This window comes from Hesperophylax consimilis, chromosome 15 (genome assembly GCF_061612785.1).
Source record: "Hesperophylax consimilis isolate HC1 chromosome 15, BYU_Hcon_1.0, whole genome shotgun sequence".
Classification (NCBI taxonomy): domain Eukaryota; kingdom Metazoa; phylum Arthropoda; class Insecta; order Trichoptera; family Limnephilidae; genus Hesperophylax; species Hesperophylax consimilis.
Window position 1 is genome coordinate 32,906,040 of NC_142850.1, and position 18,327 is coordinate 32,924,366.

The window sequence follows — 18,327 nt, forward strand, 5'->3', positions numbered from 1 at the left end:
ATCTTAAGGCGATGCCATACGTAGTAATGCAAAATCATGTGTTTTTGGTTTGAAAATTTGGTCGCCTAGAAATGTTTCAGATGCTTTAATTAAATACTGCGAGGAGAATACATCTTGGCCTTTGAAATAATCGATATTTTTTAGGTAAGTCTTTTTATAAGCCCAGAAAAAAATTATGTATAAGGCCTATGAAAACTGCTTTAAAGTTCAAAATCTCCTACTTACGAACCCATTTTCGGTTATGATTTTATTGTATAATGTAGCAAATTAAGTTATTTATAAAATGATCGAAAAAAAATTAAATATTTATGCCTGAACATCCACAAAATAAAAAAAGGCACGTTTTTTCCATGTTTTTTTCTTGCATAAATCAAAACAGGCGGATGGTGTTAAGCGGGAATTTAAACCTTATCGCCATCTAGATTGGGGTTGTTATTGATAGCGGCTCTATTTAAAATATTACACGACGTAGTTCATCGCCTTAAGTTATATCAGATGATTGTTTTATTTTTGTTCTGTGTGTTCTGATTTACGTAAGTACAAGCTAAATAATACAGTTCTTTAATAATTGCAAAATTCACTTTGTGGCGTCATTTTAATTGAAATGAAATAAAACGTGTTACAAAACAATTTGTTGTAAAATGCACTTAAAGTTTGACCGTTTTTTTAACCTTACGAAACTTGCAGAGGAAGCTTTTGAATCCATTATTTGAAATGTCTGCTTTAGTATCGCGCTACCAACAATCTTTTTTTTATCACTTTGGCGATTCACAAATCTCGGAGTCTTTTCACGTCCCCATGTCGGCCAAAAGCTGCACAAAACCGACCTCTTACTTCTTCTGTAGAGAAATGCCAGCGCCGCCCAAACCGAGAGGTTGAATAAATGAATAGGACCCAAATAGAAAATAGAGAATACAAAACGCTACCCGTTCGGTAGCAGGAAGAAAACACACAATAAATCTGCGGATTCATCCTAAAACGATGGAAAAATTGTGGTTCTTTTTTAACGCCGCAGCTTTATTGTATTCAAAAAATAAAGGACTAACGCTTAAAGTTTTGTTCTCTCCCCTTTTCTAATAAATAACAAAATTTAAATGGAGGTTTCAGCGTATTACTAAAGCTCCTGTATCAGTTTAATAAAAAAACATCATAATGGGGAAGATAGATAGTTCAGAAGACTATGGCAAGACAAGGGATCCTGGATTTGATTCCTAGTTGTGACCGTTATCTTTTTATGTGTCTGTGTCTTGTACTGTTTTATGTTTCGTTAAGATTTATTAATATTATCTTCTTCTTCAATGATAGACTTTGTAGTTTCCGGCAGCGAATTATAATATCACTTCATTACTGTTTTGCGTATTTGTCCTTTTTGTCTGGTTTTATTGTACGTCCTTGTGAATGTTCTTGTTGTAAACGACATTGTTTGAAAAGACTTACGTTAAAAGGTTATTTATTATTTAATGTATAAATATCATCGGGTCCAAGGTCAGCTTTACAGCCTATTTAGTTCCGTTAACATTTTATTTACTTGAAAATCTATGTCACGTAAACAATAAAAACAACATAGGTCAAAAATGAAGGTTAATTAGTGGCTTTGATAAATGAAACCGCAAAAGAGTCCCAACTCCTCCCAACCGTCTTGAGTCAGTGAGACTATGGCATCCCCAATTGGGGTATTTTGTGAGGCTGAAGGTAGTGGGGAGGGGAAGGAGATGGAGAAGAGAAAAGTGGGGTAGTACCTGGCTATTCAGATCTGGTCACCAAACACGGCTAAAGTCATTTCAAGCAACGTTGAACGCAAACGCTGAATGGTGGCCTTACACGGGGAAATACTGAGAGTATCTTTCACTCTAGAACGGACAGCAATAATAATAATAACATAACGTTTATATAGCGCAGTATACTTTATATTATTTTTAAATGAATAAAATGTGAAATAACGAAAATTAATCACATAAAATTTTACTTGCGCACGCCGGGATTTGAACCCTTTGGATTGCTAGTCGAGAATCTTACCCTTCAACCACGGAGGCCGTCATAGTAGTAGTAGGGGATTTTCAGGAATTGTCAGGTACTATTCGTACCCTGAGAATGTTTGTCTCGAAAATTTTTAACTTTGAAGTATCATAAGTCGTACAAATAAATTCATGTATTTCAGCAAATTAAAATAGCTTATCTATTATTCTTGATATAATGTGTAACTTAGTAGGTAACGTTTAATTTTTACGACAGATAGAATATCTAACGTTGTCTGTTAGAAATTAATAATACACCTAATTTTTTGGAGAAAATAATGTATTCGTGATTTTTGTTCATTTACGATTTATGCTAATTACTGAAAAACATCGTGAGGCATAATATGAGGGTATATTATTAACGGTTTATACGTCACCACTAAAATAATCCTACTTAAAAGCTCGTGTACCCGGTGAACCAAAAAAAAGTCATGCCAAACGGGATGTGCGAAAATAACATGTAAAAAATACTGTGAGCATTTGAAAAATACCGTCAGAGCACACATTTCGATTATAATTTAATCAAAAGCTTTTTTGATAACGTCAGTGGGTTGAAGTGTAATTATTTAATAATTTGTTTAGCTCTGATAAATTTATCATCGTAGAGGGTAGGCCTATTTTTTCCAAAATGAAACACTGGAAAAAGGACATTAATATTTTTTAAAACTATACAACTTTTATTTATTTTTTTAAATTTATTTTTAGTTGGCCAATTTGCACAAAAATAAATAATTACCTGTTATACCGCATACAAATATGAGCCCTGTTTCAGTGGATCTATGGTTAATAGAACTTTGGTAAAATTCTGCTATCGCATTGAGAAAAATCGAGACGGTAGAATCTTGGTACGGAGTCTGCAATGAAAATTATTCAAATAATTAAAATGGTCTTCAAGAAATCTCGAGTTCTTCAGTCCCGTATATTGTGGCACGCATTGAATCGAAAATTGCAAAGATCCTGAATCTATACATTGTGATCAATTCTACAGTCTCTAAAGGATGCAAAGTCTCTTTTTGCACTGTTCGCCAGCGCTGTGACGTAACAAAATTTTTGCCTATTTAGATCTAGCGAAAAGATTAAATAGTTACACTTTATGCTGGTAAGTGCGCCTGCTTGCAAAATAAATCCCATCTTGCTTAACCTGTAGTAAGGAAAAGATGGGGAAAAAATCTTGAAAAGTGAATTTGTGACTTTGAAGTGGGAGGAAACGAGATTTTGGGGCTCTTCCGGGGAGGACGTGCACCGGCGCCACTGGCGGAGAAACGGGGAACTAACTTAAGGAAACTTCACGGCTATATCGCGGAATGCTTAGTGGTGAGCTCAAAGGAAAAAGAAAAACATTTATACTGCGAAGTTGCCGTAGGAAAAACAAAGTGAGAAAATTTCATAAATTAATTCTTGCTCGTTGATAAATTATGTAGAATAACTGGAAAGAATGGAAACTGAACACAACGTTATTCTCTCCCTGTCAGCCATTTAGTTTTGATGAAAAGCTCATGTTTTACAACACGCCGTAGTGAAATACCGTAAGTCGACCACACAAACTACAAAATAGCTTTTATAATGTACGCTTCCAAAAAAAGGGATCTTTACTTGTTTGTTTATTGATCTCCCAGCCATTAAAACTGTGTACAAAATATGAGTAGTGTGTTGTTGTAAGCGAGGTGAAAAAAACTTCAAGGATTATATTCGACGTTGAATAAACAATGTATTATCAAATTATACAAAACATCCAGATTGCAAAAGAATGAAAATGAAACAAAATTGGGGAAGTGTTTCATTGTAAGATTTTTTCATCTTAAAAACTTAGACTACAGGCAAGCTGAATGCTCTGAACACTAAATACATAATGCGCACGACAAATACATACTGTGACTGTACAATTGTGAGCTTATTATTATCCAAAGAATTTGATTCGGCTAAAGAGCTTCCCCATGCGGAAGCACAAAGCTCTCTAATCCCCGAAGTCATACTCCATAAATAATATAAGTTTCTGAAAGTCCGAGGAATAATCAAGCCTAGAAGGCCATAAAAGCTGCCGAGTCTTGAATTATCGTCGGGATCAGAAATATAACTGTACAACTCTAAGATGTCTGGAAAATATCAAGTTAAATTCCTACTTTATAGTAAGATATTACTATTTTATATAAATGTGTTATATTTTAACTTCGTACTTAATAAATTTTTGGAGAAAGAAAATAAGTTTAAGGAAAGCAACAGTAAGAACTAATTGTGAGATACGAATATATAATTGGAGGTTTTAGTAATGTATTGTGAAAATGGTGTATTAAGTTAAATTTGAGGAAGATAAACAGATACAAAAATATTTAACTGGCTGAAACTATATATTGATGCAAAAATTACACACATTCATTTTTACTGTTTTCACTGTTCTTATCGTTTATTTTTCTTTTCTTTTTGTTTACATTGTAGTGCCTAAGAGTACCTTTGTACAATTATATTATAATTGTACAAATATATCATAATTAATTATATATGAACAGTTAATATAATTAATTAAAATATATCATATAATTAATTATATACTCGTATGTGTACAATTTTATATTATTTACATATATAGATAATTAATGAAACTTCAATGGTTTATCACATATTCATTTTACAATGTAATTAAATATTTTATAAACATTGATGTATTATATTTAGATGAGACATGAAGCGAAAAAAATAGTTTCCGCTTTTTTACATCCAACTGGCCTCCAACTCTCCCAACGCTCTAACTAAAACTACCAAATCTGGTATACGCGCACCGCTTATCTCGTTCTAATAGTGGAACAAGTTTCGACTAGATATAGCGCCTCTAAAATGAAATGCAACAATACATATTGTTGCATATCTTAAATCAAAAAGTAATCAATGCAATCAATACATTAATCAACATTCAATCAGATGCAATTATCTATAATGGTGACCGGATAAATCATCACAATGATAATTCATCACATCTTTAAAAAGTTATATAAATTCATGGAAAGTGATGAAACAAAAACTTTATTAACTGGGTTAACTAGGTTAGGTTAGGATAAAAAAAAAATCTGAATTGTCACTGGGTTGAGTTATCATGGAACCATCTATAATACATCGATAAATGGCTGAAAAATAACAAACTGCAATAAAAAAATGGTCGATAGATAAACTATTATTCTATATTCCACACAACGTGAAACTAAATCAAATTCATTTGTCTGAATATTTGGAATAAATAAATTTATTTTGCTTCAAGTAAGCATTTAGCTTTTAAATCGAATGAAATCTGAGTACGCCTTTTTTAATTCCAGCCTTGTTCTCCGTAATGCCATAAAGAACGGACGTTGGAGGAGATTTACGATGGTCAAACGACTGGACCATTTCGTTGAAACATGCCTCAGTAATCAGTCTGAGAGACTTAATGGCTGAGGTACCTTCTCTATTATCTGCGTACCATGACGGGTAGCATTCTAATTCGTTTTCTATCTGAATGCCACGTGCACTGACATTCAGGAAAATTATAGTTTTTGACTTTTAGAACCCGAAGCCTTGAAAAGTTCACAATGGAGTTCTCATACCAACCCTGATGTAAGTCTCAGTGGTTGTATATCATTTTAAATAAAACTGAAGAACTTCGAACGGCAACATACAAACCAGTAAAATTAATTATCTGTTTAGGGCTCGGTAGTAGAGGTTCAAATATGATTAGAAGGGAGATATGTCAATACAAATGTTAGAGGGAGCGCGCTAATATAAAAAAAACAATTAAGCGAAAATATTTAATAAAACACGACTCGTTTGAGCAAAAATCTCTCGACAAATGCTTGAGAAAACAAATGTTGCATTTAAAGATGTACTGTGAGTTTTTGCACGCCTATAACATAATAAATAACATATACATATATATTTTATTATTTTTGTTTCATGCTACTTTACATGAGTGGTAGAAAATATAATTTCTACATAGGTATTTTGATGTCAAACATATAAGTATCACATACAAAACAATTAAAAAATAGGTTAAGTAGAAAAAACAGGAGAAAACAAATATAAACAAACAAGGATACATTAATTCCAAACAATCTGTAATTATACCAATATTTAAAACCGGCAATCCGGAAGAACCAACAAATTACCGCCCTATTTCTTTACTATCAAACATTGCAAAAATATTTGAAAAAATTGCCAAAAAAAGAATAACTCAGTTCATAAAGATTAATAATATAATTCACGAAAATCAGTTTGGATTCATGGAAAACAAAAGCACAAAAGACGCCATTGCTAAATTATCTAGTACCATACAAGACGCTTTAGACAAATCATTAAAATGTGTTGGTATTTTTGTTGATCTCCAAAAAGCCTTCGACAGCATATCTCATGTCAAACTAATACAAAAATTAAAGATCGTAGGTTTTAATGACACAGCATTAAGTTGGCTAAAAAGTTATCTTCACCAAAGAACACAAGTTGTAAAAATTAATCACGCATCTAGTCTACCACTCACAAGTGATTTTGGGATACCACAAGGTACTGTTTTGGGTCCTTTACTTTTTATCATGTACGTAAACGATATTTTCAAACAAAACCTCAGTGGAACAGTTATATCTTACGCAGATGATACAATTATCATAATTAAGGGTAATGACTGGAAAATTGTAAATGAAAATGCAAATAATGACATCCAAATCCTAAAAAACTGGTTCGATACAAATCTACTTACAATTAACGCAAAAAAAACAGTTTATATACCATTCACAATAAATAAATTCAAAACTAACCCCAACATTCATATAATAATACACAACAAAAAATGTAACAAAGATGTTTGTAATGAATCATGTACCATACTAAACCAAACAACTGAAATAAAATACCTCGGTGTAATTGTAGACCAACATATGAAATGGAACAGACACATATGTGAACTTGTTAAACGCATTAGAAAATGTATCTATATATTCATTAGATTAAGAAATGTTCTCAAGATAAACAACCTGAAAAAAGTCTATTACTCACTAGTCCAATCATTACTTCAGTATGGAATCATTGGGTGGGGAGGTGCATATGAAAAATTTTTAAGCTCTGTTAAAGTGGTACAAAAACTAATTATCAAAGTAATTTTGAAAAAAAAACAAACTTTCTCTTCAGCATCATTGTTCAAAATTTTCGAAGTACCAAAAATTGAAGACCTCTATAAAAAAGATGCAATATTACAAATATATAAAGAAACTGTAGTAAAAAAACTTAAATTTAACTCATCCTTAAGGCATAATTTTAACATCCAAATTCCTCTATTTTCAACACAACAATGCACAATAACTACATTTACAAAGGCATAATATATTTTAATAGTCTTCCCGAAGAAGTGAAAAAAATACCAGATTTTATTTTATTCAAAAAGAAGGTCAAATTTATCTTTAAAAAAAATTAATATCACCTATCAAATGTTATAACTTCAATTCATGTTTCAACCAAAATTAACGTCACAATCCTCTTTTAAGTTTATATTTATTGTACTGTAATAATGTTAATTACTGATATAAACATGAAATAATTGTCAAATAACTCCTACGCCAAGCTCAAGAGCTAGCACTCTTCATTGGAGTAGAAATTCAACAACATATGTTTTACACTATTACTTATTTTTAACTTATTTTATGTACAATGTAACAATGTTATAAGTTAAACAATAAAAAATAAAAAAAAAGGATATATAAGCCAGCTATTTACAGATTTATTTGCTTGTCCAATCACACATAGTTAAAAATAAATTATGGATGATAATTATTAGTGGGAAAATAACAGGAGAGAAAGACAAAACAAAACGTGGCTAGAAAATTACGTATTTTAATTTTTAATTTATTAAAAAATATTATTTTAAAGCAATGTCGAATTATTTATCACTTTAAAAAATAGGTAATTGTCTTAATACGTGATGAATTACCATTATATGATAATGATGACGAGTTATAGTAATAATAATATTTGGATGGTTTATATAGCGCCGTTTTTGTGCAATATCACATCAAGAGCGCTGTACAAATATATAAAACTAAGATGATCTATGTTATTACTAACTATATATGGAGATAATATACAGTACTATACTTACCTGGTAGGTTACTTGAGATTAACACTTAATTAAGATTAGCTAATTGTTTATTAGCGAAATTTAGATAAAGGATTTAGAACATAGTTGGAAAATTGAACATAACTGGACTTTCTCTCTATCTTTTTAGATACAGGATTTAGGATATAATTGGACTTTCGGTATTTATTTTAATAATATATATTTATGTTCTTTAATGAGCGTGTTTAGGAAAGGAAAATTTTATGCTGGGCGGTAATACAGTACAAGGTTTTGATCAGAATTCACTTTTTTAAATGTGATTCATCCCTGGATATATAAGACAGATTTCGAATAATGTAAATGCAAGAAAAGTGGGATTAGGATGTATTATTTGTATTACCAAGAATGCTACTCTCAGAAATGGTAAATTTAATTTAATGGTATGACAGCATTTGAAGTTAACCTGCATTTGAATGCTGAAAGATTAGTATATGAAAGAAAGCGAAGGCATTACGTTTGAACTCAAAAGTTAGCAAGTCCAGGAAAATACCGTCAAACTCCCGCGCTAAAGGATCTCGCGAAAGGATCATAATAAATTATATCATTTCCTTCCTTTTCAATTAAACTACGCGGCCCAAGTTATTCAGGGAAATCTCTCTTTAGTAATTAAGTACGGATGTGATCACTTTTCTGGCGCTTACAGACTGCATTGTGACTATTTTTAATTGGAAAACTTAATTTTGTGCCAGCGGAGTCCGGCTTAAATACACTTCGATTGGAACTGTGTCGGAGTGCTGAAGCAATAAAATTTATAGAGTATTGGACGCGAGCTGCCGCGATATTGTTGGCTGCTGGCTGTTTTAAAGAGCTTCGCGTTTAAGTTAAAACCTTACAAAAATTACTCCATTTTTGTATCCAGTTTTTGTGAAAGCTTGTTTTGAATTTCTGTTTTAATTATCGGTGAGCATTCTGTTGATGTTGTTGGAAGTCGTACCAATTTAAATGTTATTAAATGCACTTAATTTATTTCACGTTTGACTTTGTCTTATTTATAATTTGGAAACAGTAAATTCTTAGTCATTTCTATTTCCATAACTTGTTCCTTGTGGGCAACATTGAGGTGATTTTGAGATTTTGTGAGGAAAAAAACGACACTATATAAATTATAAAATTATTATTGACGTATAGGTCTATGTATACACTTCAATAGTAGGAAATAGAACGCATTTTGTACATATCTTGTCTTGTTGTCAACGCGCGCCCAAAATTTTATATACGGTTGGCATTTGACATATGAGAACGGGTCTTTTCTACGGTATGTTATTGAGTTCTATAGTTCGGCTGTGGAACGATCTGCCGCCCTTTGTGTTTTCTCCCTCGTATAACGTTCACTCCTTTCTCTCCTCAAAATGATCCTCCACACAGCATCCTCAAATATGAAATAGGCCCTTGAGAAAGCACAAAAAAACTCAAAAGCTTAGTTTTGCTGTTCTATTTCTTTGAAGTAGTGCCAAAAACTCTTGGATACCATTTTTTTTTAGTTTTGGCAATTTTTTGCATTAATTTATAGACGTAGATTTCAATAGCATTCGTGGTTACAAAATCGTGATTTTTTTGTCAATTTATATCTTATTCTACTTATTATTTAAGAATAATTCATTTAACTACATTTTTGACCAGTCGATGGCTGAGTTGACATCGCGCTTGGGTTGCACTCAGGCGTAGTGTGTTCAATTCATCGGCTTGCTAAGTCCTCCAACAAGCTACATTTTCCGCTTACTGTGGTGGTATTGGGAGATTTTCAAATATTGTCAGATTATTCGTAACCCGGGGGTGTTTTTCTTTCTTTAAAAAAATAACACGTTTATGAGTGATTAACAAATAATAAGTTAGTACGGAATAACTTCCAGCTATGTTTGGCACTCGATAAAATAGCACCACTTTACATTTAAAAATTGTGAGAAAGCAGTGCCAATGGAAAAACATTCCTCACAAATACACACACATTTATTATGTAAGAACAAAATATAGCGCTCAACATTACGATCATGTGTTTTTGCTACAGATAGCTCATTCCGTTGCTAGGGGAGCAAGCTTTGAAAGCTTAACAAATGATGAGCGTTAGTGCTTTTTAAAAACACCATATTCTAGAATTGTGCGCTTTAAAGAACGCTCCGCACGAAACGGGGCCAAATTATCAAGAGCATATTTTTAAACTTTTTTGTTTAATTACCTAAATGCTTTTTTTTAAACATGGTCTGAAATAATTCAACGAATGTAATCTGTATTTCATTTGGCTTCTGGTAAATTATTCGTAACACTGCAACAGACTCCCAGCGAGGGTGCTTTTAAATAAGGTTTTTGCCGGACCCCGCACAAGTTAGCAACTACACATTACGTCGTGCTACGGTCTGTAATGCACATGACTTCTGTTTTTATTTCCCTGTAGAAAACATTCCAAGCGAAGAGAGTACTTCGACATAACGGCTTAAGCTATTAACGCCATTTTAAAACTATTTCCTCTCCTGCGAGAATTTAATTGCGTTACAGCCAAAATATCGCTTGTTTCACTACAGTGAAGATATTCTAACACGTACTCGTACTACCATGATACAAAATATTGAAACGCGGATCTTGTTTTTTTTATTTATCCTAGCGTAGAATATCTTATATTTTCGAGGTATTTTTTGATGAAATTAATTTGCAAACGAAATGTTTGAAATGAAATTACAACAAAAAATCTTACATCCCTCGATCATATTTCCCTTCTCGCATAGTTAGAAAATACGTTGGGAAGAGTGTTATGGGTACTGTATTACGGTTAACCAGGCGTGGTTTAAACATCCTCAAAGGATAAATAAGATTTTCTTTGTTACGCGTAATACTCGTTTCCTGGTGAGGAGTTTAAAAGGATACTTGGCCTAACGAGCGAAAGCTTTCAACAATCGGGGGGAGATGGTTTGAAAATTATAAAAAATGTTTTTGTCATTTTGTTGTGGAACCCACATAAGTAACAAAATAGATTCCATGAAAATGGCATTATCCACTTGTATCCAGAGTAGCTCGGTGATATTACAACGGAAATACGATGATTGAGATGGTGGGTACAAAGTAAAGTAGGACTGGGTCATAAATAAGAACTTAACAGGAACACTGACACATATTTTGCTGTAGGTAAGGTTCTATCACTAAACTGTAAACATAACGAAAGCCATTCTAACACATATTACTTATTCAAGAGCTAGAAATATTATACATGTAAGGTAAGGAGAAAATAGTCCCAGGAGGAGGAGAATCTACGGCGGTCAATTGTGGTACATGGGGAGATAATAATGAAGAATAAAAGATAAAGCGTAGCCGATGTAAGCGTAACCATTTACTACTTGGTCGATGAAGCGTAACGAAGAAGATTACAATGGCATAAGAAAAGCATCGACAATTTTAACATATAGAGTGAATGGGTGGTGACAGTGTCATGATACTATTTGATGAACATGTAGATGGAATACGATGTCTATGACGTCTCAGGTTGACGTGGTACTTTTAAATGAATCAAAAACTTCTTCTCAATGAAGAAAATAACGGAGATATATTAACATCACGCGGGCCTCCTGCGTGGAGTATGGAGCGTGAATAATTTCCCTTAGGGCCTGTGTCATCTTTTGGGATGCTTTGTGGGGGGTCTTTTTTTAAGGAGAGGAAGGAGAGGAAATTCTGGGAAGTTAAAAGGTATGAGGAGTAGGTAAGAATCTAGGAATCAGGGACGGACATGTGAATATATCCCTCCCACTACGGCGCAAGGCGGTAGGTCGAGATACCAGTTGGAGAGGTCAAAGGGTCTCACTAAACCAGCCTCTCCCTATCTGGAACGCCGCGCAGCTTGTTCGGCAGGCGCATCCTTATGTTTTCCCAGTTAATAAATAGCATGTTGTTTAGTTACGTTATATTTTCATATAAGAAAATTTGACACATACCGATGGAAAACGCCATGGGTGAGGTGAAAAAGGAAGGGGGAAGGAATCCAGAATGGCAACTGACAACATCATAATACAAAATGTTTCCGCATCGCGCACAAAGAATAATAAAACTTTCAAATCATTTCCTTGAAAAACTTGAGTACGAAATGGTATTACAAACAGTATTTAGCTTCTGGGACTTTTGTCCCTTCTAAAGATGGCCCGCGAACGAGAGCCACGTTTACTTTTAGTAAATTTGGGAAAGATTTAAGAAACTAGAAAAAAATACATCAAGTTTTGGCCGATGACACAATTGACATAACTTCGCACCTCTTAAATACATTGCCGGCTTATCTCTCCAGTGTCTATAAAACTCCGCCGAAAATCAATTAAAATTCGATGAAGTTTCTGCCGAAGAACATCCATCTTACTAAGTTGTCAATAATTTATAAAAATCGATAAATCACGTTTATAGGACGGACGAATTGCGAAACTAAGAAATTCATTTGCCTTAGACCATTATGAACCCGTCACCTTTGGACGTGGCCTCTCGTCAACACCGGAGATAGAAATCTGAGACCCATCTCATATGAAGTATCGATTACTCTTTATAGTCTTGACAAATAGCCCTATTCGAAGTTATCAATTAACAACGGTCGGCAGAATTGCTCCGTGGATTAACAAAAGCTGCCTAACATACAAATAACGCGTCTTGACATCGGCACAAAGACTTCGTCGAGACAAAGCAAACAATGGATACTGTGGAGTAAGCAGATTTCTATAACACAGCTTCCTTACTCCTGTCAGTAACCATTTTACTCACTTAGACATTTGCAGACCGCATAAAATAATAAATATTATTCAAAAGTATTGATGGCGTAAAGCTTTTAACAAAATTTCTGACTATTCTCACACTTGGCAAGAATGTGTAACAGATCTGGTAAATTATATATTTCTGTTCCGTCACAACGTTTGATCGTCACGTAGACACAACTGGTGTGTGCCCTAGCTCTGTGGTTGGTGGGAAGACGAACGAAGTTACTGGTAAGGCTACAAGAATGATGAAACGTTGTGACGAAACAGCTCTCTTAATGTTTTTCTTATAGCATCTTACCGTTTTAAATAAAGTAATAAAAAAGTGCTAATTGTTATAAAATGATTATGAAGTTGTATAGTTCAGTATTTTTAAAAATAATTTCACTATCAATTAAAGCATTTTTAAGCCTAGTTTTTTTAAAATCTAATCTTAATATGCTTGATTAGATAATAACGTATTGTATATTATGAAACACATCGCAACGTTCATAATATCCTGCTTTTACTTATGCAGCTGGACTGCCTATTGTTTGACGATATAATAAATTTAATTCTATTGATCAATGAATAATAAACACGGACTCATTTAATACAATTAATTAACTATAAAAAATATATTGGCTGTCCTTCAACGATTGAATACATCAGAGGCACACAATGCATTCAGTCGAATATTATACAATAACATTGAAATTAATCAAGCCACTCTGTTTCATCTATGCACATGCACCAACGTAACTTGAGTAATTTTAAGCGTGATCAATAAAATCAAACAGTAAATTACATCCAGATGACAACATTCAACTTTCGACGATAGATGTCGTTAGTTGCTCCTTGCGAGTTAGTAATGGATTTTTGTAATCTGTAAAAATAACTCAAATTTGTACAGTACAAAGTTCAGTAGCGTTAATACTTAAGGAAATGATTGCGCGGCCTTTTTCATACAAAACTTAAATTTGGATGTGAGGCCAAAGTAAATCATATCAGCCAAGCGATAAAGCAGTAACCAAAATTGTTTTATAAATGAATAATTCTTTATCTGAAACGTGTATTTCTTTTATTTAAATCTTTGATATATCTCAATCTGAATCACTAATGATTTTTAAATTTTACCAAAGGTGTAGCAAATTCAAAAGGAAATTAATTAATAAATCTTGAATTATTTTTCAAAAAAAAATTATTATATTTTAAAGAAAATTGACAATAATAATAATGAGGCAAATATTTTATAAATTAGTTACACACCCTACAAGAAAACATCCCGTGATTTTTCACGGGTTTTGTAATGATCTACAAGAAGCCGCCTTACTATTAAAACCCTTCTACCTATTGAGGCAAGTATGGTAATGTTTATTATCTGCCTGTACAAAATATATATAAATAACAATCATAACATTTGTAGAAACGTATTATATATTTCTACAGCGCCCTTAAGGTGATTTTGCACAAAAACGGCGCTTTAAAAATAACCCACATATTATTATAATAATAATTATTGGTTCTTACCTTTTTTTCCAATTCACATACCTGTTGGTTAGCTTTGTCAGGACAAAGCAAAATACTTGGATACTCGATCTTATTTCATTTTTAATAATAATCTACTTCCTTTGATTTTGAAAAAATATGGCCTTAATACTATGCGGAAATATAAAACGGTACAGACCATTATTATAATAGCTCCATATATTAGTATACGTCAAAATATGAAAGATCAAACGAATATGTTAGTGGAATAAAGAATTTGATAAAAAAAATTCAATATATTTTGTTTGAGGATTTTATGTATTTATTCTTTTCCGATTATTTTTTACTTACAGATTCAGCAGTCAAAGAAAGGTTCGGGAAGTTTATTTAATAATTATTATATTTATCTCTGTTGAATTTTTAAGATACGACTACGTTCACTCTGCTCTCTAAATGGTGGTTGCTGTTAGCTGTTAGGCATAAGTAAGGTTGTTTTAACATTGAATGTGAGTATATAATGGCACATTAGACTATTCGGGTTTAGTTCTGTGGAACCTGTCAGTGACGATAAGAAACGAATGTCCCTTGAGTCTGTTCCACGGGTATTTTAATGGAGCCTGCTCTAAGGAGCTAGCAGCATTGATCCACGGTGTACCGGTGCACGTTAACCCTCAAAGATTGAAAACATCAGAAGCACACAATGCATTTAGTCGAATATTATCCAGTAACAATGAAACTAATCACTTTGTTTCATCTATGCACATGCACCAACGTAACTTGAAGCGTGATCAATAAAATCTTGGTACAGTAAAATACATCCAGATAAGACAACATTCAACTTTCGACGATAGATGTCGTTAGTCGCTAGTTAGTAATAATTTTTTTGTAACCAAATACATTTTAAAAATAACTAAAATTCGTGTACCTCGACGTACGCGAACGAAACACCCGTTGACAGTTGATGTTGGCTTCGTGAGAACGGGTCGCTTCTTCGACTCGTTTTATGTGGAACGAGCTACCAACATCTATTTATTACCTCCTCATATAATCGGGGCCCCTACAAGACCCGCATTAATAAATCCCTTCCTACAGCCCCTACCTTAACCAGCCTCACAACGCTGCCCAACCGGGTGGGCACTGAATAGACAAGGGCGCAGTTGTGGGATTTTAAAATAAAATAAATATATTTAAAAATAGAAAATTGCCTCAAGGGCGCTTTACGAAAAAACTGACAACTTCTAACTAACGAAGTATTACAGTAACGACCACACTTGTGGGTAAAAATGCGAACTTAACGACAGTATTGCGACTAGTTTCAAATGGATTATGTTTTAGCACTACTGACAATTAATTAGACGTGCAAAGAGAACCTGCTACCCTTTCGGTTCTATCATAACAACCCTTGGAACTCTTAACACGAATGGCGTTTTGCTAATTTCAGGATGAATACATTTAATCCATTCATTGTGCTATCGTACAATAAACATTGAATTTCTCCGGAAGGCAAAGTAATTTCAACAATCAAATAATAACGGTTATATCAGTCGTTTAACACTACAGGATAAGACAATATATTATTTTGGCAAACATAGGCTTTGACGGTTACAAAGGATTAACCAATAGTGCAAATATAAATTCTTCAGTGCAAATAAAAATATAAATCGTAGAATTCTACAGTTTTGGCTAAGCGTGCAGATAAATCTGCAACCCAGAAAATAGCGATAATGCCAGATTAATTAACCGGATTCGTCGTGGATGGAAAAATAAGGCATTAACCTTGTGGCGTCTGGTCTAATTTATAGAAGAGAGCATTCCACAAAGTTTAACTATGGATTACACTATTTTTTTAAACACTATAACTAATAATAATCTGATTTTTTCCGGGATTTCCAAAACAAAATTAGGTTTTAAAGCATTAAATGTTCCAGAATTCAAAGGATACTGAAAATAACCTGCTCCTGGCTTGATGTTTTAATTAACTAAATGAGCTACTTGTTAACAGGAAACTATTCCACTAATAACGATTATTATCGAAGCTTCTACTCCACCGATAGATGGCAGGTATAGATACTTAATCAATTTGAGTTCATTTTTTTTTATCTTTTTGCATTATTGATTTCATTGTGGAATTCCAATTCCAGTTCCAACAAGTGGAATATTGTATTTGATATTTCAAATAAACATCACACTTTTATCAGCACTTATCTCCGGTAAGATATCAAAATCGGCTCACAAAGATTACAGCATTATTTAAAAAAGCATACCTACAGTTTGTATCACTTAGGTACTTTTATCGACCAAGCGAAAACATTGAAAAAATTTCAGCACAAAGTAAAAATTATTATAAATTAGAAACCTTATTCGAGCGGAATTACAAATTACAAGCCTAGTATTATCTTCCGTGAAAACAAGGTTCGCTTTAATCTGCGGAGGTTTCCTCAAATAAATTACATTTGAGCATAAATAAAGCAAAATTTAATTTAAAATTTGCCCGAGGTTTCGTAATTTTGGGGACATTTGCACTACTACTGTGTTGACGCTCATAAAGGGTCGTCCTACGTACTTTTATATGACCCTACAATATCACTTACTAGGGTCACTAAACCTTGACCCAAACATTACAATTTAGCTGGCACCGTGCCAAAAAACATCTCTCCAAATATAACTACCCTTGCCGTACCGAGGGCTTACTTAATATATTTTTACAAGTTCGTGAAAATTGTTAGAATATTACTATAAACGCTTGAAGAACTGGGGAACAACACTACACTTTATATGTCAACGATTTCGTGAGAATTAAACCGTAATAATATTAATAATTTAATGCAATACCTACCGAGCCTATAAAATTATATGAAGGAACGATCATAAACAACCTAAGTATGAAAAACCTTAAACCTTAGGCGAGATATTTAAATCGTGCATATAGAGTGGATGTTTTAATATTGAGCTGTTAAATTAATTTCGCCACTTGATGTGAAAGGATTGTTATTTAATCTGAAAATCACAGGTTAGATTTTAAGAGATATGTTCTCATTAACAAGGCGTGATATTTGGATGAAACCGCGCCCGGTGCTTTTTCAACATTGTTGCAACTAAATTGAATCAAAATGTGGGTGCAGTTTGATATGTGTTTGTAGGTAAATTCAGCATATATGAATATATATTATAAACGTTCAAAAAGGGAAGATATCTATGAGTAAGTGAAGTATTCGTATTGAATAATTTGTAATTCGCATTACACTGTGTCGCAATATTGATTGGAAAGTTATGAGCTAGTGGCGGTGAGTGGACGCTTGAAGGGTAAAGGTGTGATATTTGATTTCTTAATTGGCGAAGGGACGTTTTGTACAAACAAGCCTTTTCCTTGTTGAATAATTTGTGGGCTACAAAGTGTTTACACAAGCAGACTGCTTGTCGGAGGCTTTAGGGCCGAAGGGTGGAAAGGGGCAGTAAAGGACAGCGTGTGGGATTTGTCTACCCATTTTCAGAATTAACTCACCCTGTCTTTGCGTTAAAAATTAAAAGATTTCAGGGCTTGACTCTCAAAAAGATTGTACGGAGTGTAAAGTGTAATACCTTGTGTTTATTTTGTAGTAGAAACACCTGTCGACTACAAGTAGAAACAAAATCAGATCTCTACTGAAGAAGAACTAAAAATTTAAAAAAATCAAACTCTAATGTAACAAACACAAATACTAGAAACGCTGTTCACTGGATATGTCATGCATAGAAAATATGTACATTCCACCATTCCCGGATGTGGAAGATGACTTGTTGATCAATGCAATTGAATATTGAACCCCCCTCGAGATAAAGAAAAGGAAAGCAAAATAAAAATAAAATTTGATGGTTAAAATTAAAAGAATGTCTGAATGTCGATGTCCTGTGCAGTAAGTAATAAGCACTGTTATTGTTAGTTTGTCATTGATATATTATATAAGTCAATGTAGGAGTAATTTTAAGAATATGACCACTGAATACTAAATTATTATTTTTAAGTTTGTTATAGTAA

At 33.1% G+C, this 18,327-nt stretch overlaps 1 protein-coding gene across 1 annotated transcript in view; it reads right to left on the reverse strand.

Annotated features, from left to right (window-relative positions):
* Positions 1-18,327, reverse strand: part of shg (DE-cadherin) — a 675,856-nt gene that overhangs the window by 108,385 nt on the left and 549,144 nt on the right. The gene's annotated exons all lie outside the window — the stretch shown is intronic.